The sequence below is a fragment of the Elephantulus edwardii genome, unplaced genomic scaffold (genome assembly GCF_000299155.1).
Source record: "Elephantulus edwardii isolate Elephantulus edwardi_28Jun2011 unplaced genomic scaffold, EleEdw1.0 scaffold00087, whole genome shotgun sequence".
Classification (NCBI taxonomy): Eukaryota; Metazoa; Chordata; class Mammalia; order Macroscelidea; family Macroscelididae; genus Elephantulus; species Elephantulus edwardii.
This window is the reverse complement of record NW_006399837.1, coordinates 2,336,201-2,344,952: the sequence shown is the minus strand read 5'-3', so window position 1 is coordinate 2,344,952 and position 8,752 is coordinate 2,336,201.

Below are 8,752 nucleotides of genomic sequence, written 5' to 3'. Positions count from 1 at the left end.
TATGTGTATATATTATATATATACACACTCATGTTATTTGTTGTTGATTGCCTTCTAGTCCAGCATGACTCATAGCAAATTTATGAACAAACGGCTTGAAGCCCCTCTACAACTTATCAACATTTTTCAAAGTACATAGTTTTCAGAGGCATGTTATCTAGAAAGTGGATGCCGCTCCTGCTTCCAAACCTGCCATAGTATGTTATAGTTTTTATATGCCATTGAGTCATTTGTGATGCGACACTCATATACAATTTACTGTTGCTTTGTACCATCAGGTCACCTGCGACTCAAAGAAGCTTCTTTCACAATAGCTCTGAACTCTATCTTACAATCTCACTCTCCCTGACATACCTACCCTCATCACCTCAGTTACTGTGTCAATCCATCTGCTCCAGGGTATCTGTACTCTCTGTTTTCAGTCAATCTCCATCTGACATTGGCAATAATGCCCCTAGTGCCAATGCCTCTTCTCAACCAGCTTGTATTTCAGGTAGTTCTTTTTCAATGTACTGTTCCAGTCTTTTTTTTTTTATATATATAATCTTCAGCAGCATTTTGCTTGCAAGTGATATTATTCGATAATTTCCACATTCTGTTGGATCACTTTTTATTGGAATGGGAATAACTGTAGATTTCGGCCAGTCGGTTGGCCAGGTGATTGTCCTCCAGATTTTTTGTCATAACCTGGTGAGCACATCCAGGGCAACATCTGTTTCTTGAAATATGTCCACTGATACTTTGCCAATTCCTGAGACTTTGTTTCTTGCAATTTCTTCAGAGCAGCTTGAACTTCCTCCTTCATTACCATTGCCTTTTCATTATACATTGTTTCACAAATTTTTTTCTCTGTTAACCAGAGATACAGTGATTCTATGTATGCCTACATCTATATATGATGATCTTCTTGTTTGTGTACCATCGAGTCAGAACCACCCACAGCTGACGTGCTGGCTAGTTTTCAGAGGTAGTTAATCACAAAGAAGGGATCGCCCATCCTTCTGTGGAGCACCTGGTGGGTTTGAACCATGTGCTTTTGGGATTGCAGTGCAGTTTCTTGCCACTGGGCCACCAATACTTCAAACACACACACACACACAGAGAGAGAGAGAGAGAGAGAGAGAGAGAGAGAGAGAGAGAGAGAGAGAGAGAGAGAGAACTGATGAGGTTATGAATTACCAAAAGAACAAACATGTTTGTCTTGGAGGAGTACAATCAGGGTAGCCCCTAGAGATAAGGATGGTGAAACTTTGTCTCACATACTTTAAGTATGTTGCCAAGAGGAATCAATCCTTGGGAAAGGTGTAATTTTAGGAAACGTGGAGGGTCAAATAAAGATGCCCAAGAGGATGGATTTGACATAGTGACTGTAACCTCATGAGCATATGAGACATCGTGAAGGTGGTGCAGCACGCATGGTGCAAGGTTCAGACCTGTTGTTAATAGGGTTGCTAAGAATTGTAGACGACTCAATGGCACCTAACAACAGCAGGACTTAGGAAAGAGCAGCGATGAATTCATAGCAAACAGCAATCACCCAGTACATATAGCCTCAATTTTCTTTTCAATCTAGAATACCCTTCTTTCTAAATACTGTTTTTTATCTCTAAGACTTCTCTCTCAAACATAGCCTTCTATGGACACTTTCAAGCAGAAGAATAACAGATCTCTCTCTCTCTCTCTCTCTCTGTCTCTCTCTCTCTCTCTCCTTATGGCTTGCACATCAACCTGTAACGACAATCTCATCGCAAGCTACAATTCTTTAGTTCAATTACATTACTTCATTTACTTCCTCATTTACTGCATCATTAGAGTAAATTACTTTTCAGAAGAACTATATCTTATTTATTTCTAACCTACAATAGCACTCAGAACAGGGAGACAGTAAAATATTTTTTATGAAAACGTGAGAAAGCAATGGTGTGGATGATCATGTTTGCATGTCGTTGTGTGCCATCATCGAGCTGGAACTAACCCATAGCCGACCTGACGGCAGCTTTTCAGAGTCAATAAATCCCGTGGGAGGAGATTGTCCATCCTCCGCTCATGGAGCAGCTTGTAGATTTGAACTGCAAATCCACCACTTATTCTGTAACTCAGTATATATTAGGGATTTTTAAAGTGTGTTATAGTTCCTGACTTACTGGTTCTAAAACAATTTTCAAAGTTTCTCTTTCAGGATTTATACATAAGGAATAAACTACCATTCTCCCAGGATACGTGATATATTGATTTGGACTTAAAAGAAACTGAGTGAAAATGCATCAAGCTCAATGTGGACAGTATTTTAAGAGCAACTGTTGATGGAGAGAAACACAGGATGAGCATTCTGAGGGACAGAGGGCAAGAGGAATGTGGACAAGAGAGAATTTCCACTAAGGGAACTTTTGTTAAATGGGGTGGTGTAATTTTCAACTTGTTCACAATTCTGTGAAAAGAAGACTAAATAAGCCATGCTATTTTCTTTTTTTGTAATTGGTTTTCAATTAATAATTCATATACATTTTGTTTTGTAACATTAAGTACAGTGGATCAATGCCATTTATTACAGTGTCTCATCAAATCCTCATTGGACACCACCTTTCCCATCACCCTACCCATCCTTCCACTAATCTCTACTGATAGAATTTTAGGGTTTCCTCCCCTGCCCTTTCTTACTTTCTGTACTTTCCTCTTTTCATTCTATCAGTTATGCATGTCCTATTCCAAGTTAATTGTAATACACTTATTACCTGTTCATCCCTTTGGTCCAGTTGAGTCTTTGCTTCTCCTAATCCATTACATTGTTCATTATCTGTTCATTCTATTTCTGCTCTCCCTGACCCTCCCAACCTTTCTACTTTTTAAGTCTTCTAGTTTTTATTTTTATTTATTTATTAGTTTTAAAACATTCTGCTTCACTTGTTTTGTTTTTTTAAAATAAAATTTTCATTTTGTACTGGTTTATTTACAAAGTTTGTATACATTGGTTTTCATACTGGATGTTTCCCATTTCCTTTACCCTCCACCCATCAAATTGTGCAACTCTGTGATTAACCATCCCTCCACCCCACCCTACCTCACCCCTACTCATCCACGCCACTCTGGTTCCCTCTCTCCCCTTGAATACTCATTCATATTTTACAAAAATGGTCTTATACAGTATTTGTCTTTATGGGACTGAGTTAGTTCACTTAGCATAATACTCTTCAGTCCCTCCCAAGTTAGGTACTAATTTACAAAATCATTGCTCATGTATGATGCATAGTATTCCATCCTGTGAATGTACCATAATTTTTCAATCCATTCAACTGTGGTTGGACATTTGGTCTGTTTCAACAGAGGAAGATATTCAATGGCCAGCAGACACATAAAGAAATGCTCAGAATCAGTGGCAATAAGAGAAATGCAAATAAAAATCACAAGGCGATACCATCTCACTCCAGTAGCAGTGGCAAAATTTAACAGGACAACAAGTAATAAATGTTGGAGAGGATGTGGCGAGATAGAAACCCTTATACATCATTTTTGGGATTGTAAAATGGTACAACCACTCTGGAAGGAAGTTTGATGCTTCCTAAAGAAGCTAAACATAGCAATCCCATATGACTCAGCTATTCTACTGCTTAGAATATAATCCAAGAGAATGAAAGCTGAGCACAAATGGAGACTTGTATACCAATCCTCCTATTTTTATAATAGAGATATTGTAAACTATTTATCTTTTTTTTTTACTGAATTATTTCACTTAGCATTATGTCCTCTAGAGCCATCGATGTTGTATAGTGTTTCATAAGTTCTTTTTTGTTGATGCTGTGTAGTATTCTATTGTGTAAACATGCTACAGTTTCCCCATTTATTTGTTGATAGACATTCTGGCTACTTTCATCTGTTTGTTATTGTGAACATTGCTGAAATAATGATAAGTGCACATATTTCTGTTGGAATCTCAGCTCTGATTTCCCCTGTAATAGAAAAGCTGAATCAAATGGGATTCCTATTTTAACCTTTGCAATGATTGTACCAGCTTATATTTCTACCAACATTGTGAGAGAGTTCCAATCTCTCTACATCCTGTCCAACGTGTGTTATTTGTTGACTTTGCTTGTGCTGTCTGGGGTGAGATGATATCTCAACTGCGTTGTATGTATATGAAAGCTGGGCAATGATGAAGGGTGATCAAAGAATTAATGCCTTTAAATTGTAGTGCTAGTGAAGAGTAGTGAATACACCATTCAGTACTAAAAGAATGAGCAATTCTATCTTGAAGAAAATGCAACCAAGGGGCTTTTGGGGAACAAGGAGACTTCTTTGGGCATATTGTGAGCAGGGCGTATTTCTTTGAAAACTACATCATACTTTAAAAAGTAGATGGTCAGCAAAAGGAAAGCCTTGAGTGGCAGAGATTGGGAAGATGACAGAGAATAGGGCAAAGTTTCCTTTTGAGTTGCTGTTCACAGGGTCACTATTTGTCATAGCCAATTCCGTGGTACTTAACAACACTCATCCAATGAAGACACATCCTTAGGAAAGACCAGTCACTACAAAGTACATCTCATTTGGTCAAGTAGAGCAACAACAGAGATGAAAGAAACATTTAATGACACAAAACAATGACCAAGGACTCAAACATATCAGCAATAGTGAAGATAGTTCAGGACTAAGCAAATTATCAGTTATGTTGCCAACCCAAAGGCACACAGTTTGAATCTTTCCACTGCTTCACAGGATGAAAATGGGTGTCTCCTTCTATGTGATTTACTGACTCTGAAAACCTACTGGAGGGCCAGCTATGAGTCAGTTCTGACTCAATGGTACGAAACAGTAACAGCATAATCCAGTAACTCTGGTAAAAGAGATAAAAGCCTGCTTCTCTTATCCAGATGTTTCCTCTAAAATGATCAAATTAAATGGACAAATGCCAACCCACTACTTTTCCTTAACTTATAGCATTTGAATCTTAAAAACAAAATATACTAAAATCATGAAGTCAACAAAAGACAAAGCAGAGACCAATAAATGGAACAAGAACAAAGGTTAAAAAATAAAACAAAAGGCTCAAGAATAAGCATATTCTTTACAGAAAATTTCTGACCCTGTTTCTAGGAATCCTTGGCATTGTAAATGATTAAGCATTAGGCTACTAAAAAATCAAAAGGTTGACAGTGCAAGCCTGTTAGAGACACCAAGGAACCTGATAATCATCTTCTGAAATGTCAAAGGCCAGAAACTCTTAGGGAGCAGTTTTTCACTGAATACATGGGGTCACCACATGACTAGATTGACTCAATGGACGCTAAGAAAAGCAGGGGTAAAAAAATTTATGTTTCGAGTGTAAAGATCACTGTGAGGCTTTTCTTTGATGAAATGCTACACCATGATTACAGACGTAAACTATCAACGACTGTAATTAAGGCAGAGGACTTTATTTTAAACAAATAAGTGTTTAGAGTTGATAATGGCAATTTTATTATGGCCCGAACTACAAAAATACCATCTCTCAGTGTGATTGGCACCACAGGCGCTCACCACTTTGATGACTAATTATTTTTGTAATGTTTTAAACAAGAATGTATTTAAATAGCAATATGCTTGACTTGACATGAAGGGAAAACTACCTAGAATTAATTCATTTTCTTGTAATTTATCTCTACTTAAAGACAGATTATCCTTTATATCACAGGCCTTGTTAGGTGTCATTACATCAGTTCTGAGTGATAGTGACCTGATTTATAGCAAAATGAAGCCCTCTCAGATCCTGAACTATCCTCACAGCTGTTTCTATGTTACGGCCAATCATTGTACCCACTGTGTTTACCCCTCTCATTAAAGGTCTTGTGTTGGTTTGGTTTTTGTGGTTCTTTTTTGTTGTGTTGTTGAGTTTGTGTTTTTTTTTTTTTTTGTCTCGTTTTGTTTTTTAATCTTCTGATGTACCAAGTATGATGTCTCTAGGACTGGGTTCTCATGATAACATACTCAAAAGATGTGAACACAGTCCCATCATCCTCATGTCTAAGGGACATTTTGACAGTACTTCTTCCACCTCATATTGACTCATTCATCTTCAGAGTTCTTTGCCAACACCAGAGGTCAAATGCATCAGATCGTCTTTGTCTTCATTATTCATTGTATCCAACTTTTGCATGTATGTTGTTGTTGTTGCTAAGTGCCGTTGAGCTGCAGGCGACTCATAGCGACCCTATGAAGGAGAGTCCTCAACGCTTGGGTGCCTTTCATCCTCTCTCCAGGTTCATAGGGTTTCCAGAGGCAAGCTATTACAGAAGTGGATGCCACTCCTCCTTCCAAGCTTGTTTTAATCGGGGAGCTCCACCCCATTCTCTGTCCTCATTGGGGAACCAACCATTAATGCATTTGACACACATCAGTGTCACTGTGTTCAGCCTCACAGCAACCACAAGTTACCACCGTAGGGGCAAGTGGACACACCAGGGCTATACAACCTAGAGGGATGTTTGAACAAAAACAATGAAAGACAGGCCCAAGGGCTGAGGATTAAAAGTCACCCACCTTTGGCTTGGGAGCATCGCTTTCTGTCCACTGGGTCAGCTGCTCTCTCTCTATGTTGATGTTATTGTTGTTAAGTGCTGTCGAGTCGCAGGCGAATCATAGAGACCCTATGAAGGAGAGTCCTACATGTATATGAGATGATTGAAAATAGCATGGCTTGGTACAAGTGTAACTTAGTTCTTAAAGTGACACATTTGCTCTTTAATACTTAAAAGGTTTAATACTTAAAAGGACATAAGGTTTGTCAAAGACATAATGTAGTATGTCTTTTGATTTCTCAACAACTCCTTCCATAGGTGACAGGAAAAGAATCGACACCCTTGAGCTATGGTGTTGGAGAAGAGTACTGAACATCCCATGGACAGCCAAGGGAACAAACAGATATATCTTGGAAAGGGTGCAGCTGGAATGCTCTTTGGAAGCAAGAATGATGAACATGTTGCTAGGAGGGGCTATTCCTCGAAGAAGGACATGATGTTGGGAAGGGCAGAGAGTCAGCGAAGGAAAGGAAGACCCCCATCAGATGGATTGATTTGGTCACTGCTGCTCTTGTGGGTCAGGAAGTGTGGGAATGGTATAGGATATAACAGGGTTTAGAGACTCCCGCCCTCATTTGTACCATGTACATGAAATTACACTCTGTCAGATCACCATTTTTTGGAATAGAGACAAGTATGGATCTCTTCCAGTCAGTTTGCCAAGTGATTGTCCTAAAAATTTCTTGGCACAACTTGATGAATATGTCCAGGGTAGCATCTGTTTGTTAAAATATGTCAATTGGTATGCTCTCAATTCCTGGGGCCTTGTTTTTGCCAATTCTTTGAAAGCAGCCTGAACTTCCTCCTTCATCATCACAAGCTTTTGATCATATGTTGTATCATGAAACTCTTTTGTGTCAACCAACTCTTTTTGATACAGTGACTGTATACGCATTCCAACTTCTTTTAATGCTTCTTGGATCATTTAATATTCTGCTCAAAGCATGCTTAACTATGGCAATGCCAGGCGTGGCTTTTTTCTTTAGTTCTTACAGCTTAAGAAATGCCAAGTGAGTTCAGCCTTTTGATTTTCTAACTCCAGCGCTTTGTATGTATCGTGATAATACTTGACTTTGACCTCCCACTCTGCCCTTTCAAATCTGTTCAGCTCCTTAGCTTTTTTTATTTCTTCCCTTTTCTTTGGCTTCTCAACATTCTAGTACAATATTGAATCTCTTCTGACATCCACCTTGGGCTTTTCATCCTCTTCTGTCTTTGTAATGACTTTGTGCATTCTTCCTAGATCAGATTCTTTTTTTTTTCTATAATTATATTTTATTAATTTTCATAAACATTTACAGAGATTTTAGGCTTCCACTCATTCATTGTTGCACTATTCTCTCTACCCTCCTCTCAGTTTGTTCTTGTCCAAATGCCACAGTGCTTGTCAAAGCCAGTTCTGATTAATCTTCTTTGTCAGTGTATCCTTTGCCATTCCCTATCACTCCTCCCTGAGAGAGACTTCACCCTGAGTCATAAGGAAAAGGGGATGGCGTATTCTCTTAGCTACTTCCTGCTGAAAAGGGACGCTGTGGGTTTCAGGGTGAAGATCTTCTCTCACTACTCTAAAGGGCCCCTTTGGCAGTAGGAAACACATAGACTATTATGGAGATTGATTTTGGAATTCAGATGCACTCTTATTGATTGTGCTTGGCTGTACATGTACATATTCTTCAAGATGTATCATGGGGGTGTTGCAACCTAGAAGACACAAATTTGACTAACAAGTTATAAGTACATGAGTCCAAAAATTATGGAAAAGTAAAAGAAAAGATTCTTTCATTGTTTTACAAACCCTCCCCCAGGTCCCCTCCACCATGCAGCCCTCGCTCTAGTCTCCTGTGATGACAGAAATACCCAGTTACATCTCTCTTTTAGACGGTTCTCTCCCTCCTCTGCTTCAGTGCAGTATACATTATTGAACCCATCTTACTCAGTGTCTCCCTAACCCCAAGGACAGTCCCATTCTACAACAGTGGCATCATGTAATATTTGTCCTTTTGTGACTGGGATATTTCACTCAGCATAATGTTCTCCAGAGTCAACCATTTTGAATAATATTGCATGAGTTCCTTGTTTTTTAATGCAGCATAGTATTCCATTGTGCGAATATACCACAGCTTCTCTAGCCATTCGTTTGTTGATGGGCACTTAGGTTGTTTCCAACTCCTTGCTATTGTGAACAAAGCTGCAATGAACATGGGTGT